Below are 2,717 nucleotides of genomic sequence, written 5' to 3'. Positions count from 1 at the left end.
CTAGATGAATTATTATTATTATTAAGATACCATTTGAACAGCATATTCTTTGGGAAATATAAAAATATAATATAATATATAATATATATATATGCCATCAGTTTAAGAACATGAAAATAAACAATTTACTTAGCAAATGGTGATAATGTTTGTTAATGAAAGAGAGTACGGGACAAAAGAACATTTAAACCTTAAACTAGCATGGCACGTCACTTTCTGAGTGAAGTGCGCGATGTGCGGGTGCCCGTCATTTTGTAACGGTCAACTTCCAGCGGACGGACACGGAGGAAAGGTAAGTCCTATAAATCTACTTTTATTCATAGATTTTAACTGATACAACGGTAAATGCCATCAAAGAGGAGTAGTGTTTTGTAATTTTGTAGGTTTTCTCTTTCAATTTAATAAATAAATGCTCTGTTTGGTTAATTAGCTCAAAAGCAGTCTAGAGGTGGTCTAAGGTAACGTTAACTGTAAAAATCGAATATAACCTTACCTGTTTTAAATTATTTGAAATTTATCACTATAAACTATACAGTATTAATTTTCTAATTATTCAATTTTTAACCGTAGTAACGTTAATTAGTTTGTTTGAATACCTGCTGCTCGAGCTTGATGATGCTCATGCGATCCATGCTGTGAACTTGAATATAATCCGATATAACGTTAAATATAAAGTTTAACGTTAATTAGACCGAGGCTGCCGAAATCATGTTCAGTGTAACGTTATGTGGGATTAATAATTTCCCCTTTTCTCCCTCAAGTGGCAGGCTTGTAAATTCTGTCATCTGTTCATTATTGGTGTTAATGGTGTTTTTCACATGCATGCTTTTTAATGCTAGTTTAATTCTCAAATTGATCTGATACTTTCGTTTCACAAAAAGTAAACAAATTGTTCACTTTTTTAGGGCCTGACAACCACCAGTTGAGTCCATGATTCAGTGAGTTCCTTATAAGGAAATATATTTGTTACCACCTAGTAATTTAAATGTATTATTTATTGCTTTAAAATGAACACATATATTTATCATCAGGGGAAGAGACAGTCTGGGCAGCAGCAACAAGACAACTATTACAAGTAGAGATGGGTTTCAAGAACTGGTACTAATTTGGTTCCTGACTTGTTCAGTACTGAAAACATTTACATAAGGTACAGGATCAATAGTGCTGCTATCAGTATTCTTGTAACATTGATTCATTACCCTTTAGACACAACCACATATCCTCCAAATCATCTCTGCGTGGATGGCAGCAAGGATCCAGGATCAAGAGATCATTCTTCATGGAGACTGTTCCACAGGAAGCAGTTTCTACTGGGTGAAAAACTAAACCTGGTTGTTTCAGCATCACTCAGGCAAGTCTAAATACTTTTAAATTGATATCAGTTGGTTATGTGTTTCAGGTCATCCTGACCATTCTGCTGTTCTGGATGTAAGGCCGTGCTGGAACTACATTTCTCGTGGTTGAAAGATTTGTGCAGCGGTATCCAGACATATAACGCCCCATCACACGGGGCGTCAACGACTCTCGTTTACTTTTAAATGAAGTGACGTCAAGCATGGTGAAATTAATTCTAGAAATTAATTCTAAATAGATGATGCCAATGCAGCCGTCCTCCAGTCAGAACATCTTATGCAAATACCCAAGCGCAGACGCAAGCCAATCGAGTGCATGCAATACCAGAAAACTAATGTGATTGGCTGTCACTATGAGAAGAGACAGTAATTCTGATCCGATATCAGTGTCGTTTTTTGCAAAAAAATGTTTAAATCAATGTAAAATTTTCTATACTTCTGTGTAGGGATGTCAATTTTCAATCATTTCCATGATCGATCGTCGTTTAAATTAACAATCAAATAATCGATTAATCGTTAACCTTAATGCTGCAAAGTCTATTGCAGTAACACCCAGTCACTGGTATGACAGGATGTGCAAAAGTGTGTGTGTGTATGTGTGTGTGTGTGTGTATATGTGTATATATATATATATATATATATATATACACACACACACACACTGTAAAACTGTAAAATATATATTTTACAGCAAAGACCAAAAGTTTGGACACACCTTCTCATTCAAAGAGTTTTCTTTATTTTCATTACTATGAAAGTTGTAGAGTCACACTGAAGGCATCAAGGGCTATTTGACCAAGAAGGAGAGTGATGGGGTGCTGCGCCAGATGACCTGGCCTCCACAGTCACCGGACCTGAACCCAATCGAGATGGTTTAGGGGTGAGCTGGACCACAGACAGAAGGCAAAAGGGCCAACAAGAGCTAAGCATCTCTCAGGGAACTCCTTCAAGACTGTTGGAAGACCATTTCAGGTGACTACCTCTTCAAGCTCATCAAGAGAATGCCAAGAGTGTGCAAAGCAGTAATCAAAGCAAAAGGTGGCTACTTTGAAGAACCAAGAATATGACATATTTTCAGTTGTTTCACATTTTTTTGTTATGTATATAATTCCACATGTGTTAATTCATAGTTTTGATGCCTTCAGTGTGAATCTACAATTTTCATAGTCATGAAAATAAAGAAAACTCTTTGAATGAGAAGGTGTGTCCAAACTTTTGCTCTCAAACTTAAAGTCAAGGTGATGAGTAGTCTAAAGTTGGGCTCAGGTGGTAGTGCTGCGGGATATGTTTCCCATGCATTTATTTAATTTTGGAGACTCGCCACAATTTTAAAACTGATCGATTTTCAAAAAGGCTTCGTTGAAT

General features: G+C 36.3%; 1 long non-coding RNA gene across 1 annotated transcript; it reads left to right on the top strand.

The window, feature by feature from the left end:
* Positions 1-220: 220 nt before the first annotated feature.
* LOC128031497 (uncharacterized) lies at positions 221-1,335 on the top strand. The gene is made up of 3 exons (XR_008188098.1): positions 221-292; positions 906-938; positions 1,032-1,335. It is a non-coding gene; the product is annotated as an uncharacterized LOC128031497 (long non-coding RNA).
* Positions 1,336-2,717: the final 1,382 nt, after the last annotated feature.

Source organism: Carassius gibelio, chromosome A17, assembly GCF_023724105.1.
Source record: "Carassius gibelio isolate Cgi1373 ecotype wild population from Czech Republic chromosome A17, carGib1.2-hapl.c, whole genome shotgun sequence".
Lineage (NCBI taxonomy): Eukaryota > Metazoa > Chordata > Actinopteri > Cypriniformes > Cyprinidae > Carassius > Carassius gibelio.
This window is presented reverse-complemented; position numbering and strand designations above follow the sequence as displayed.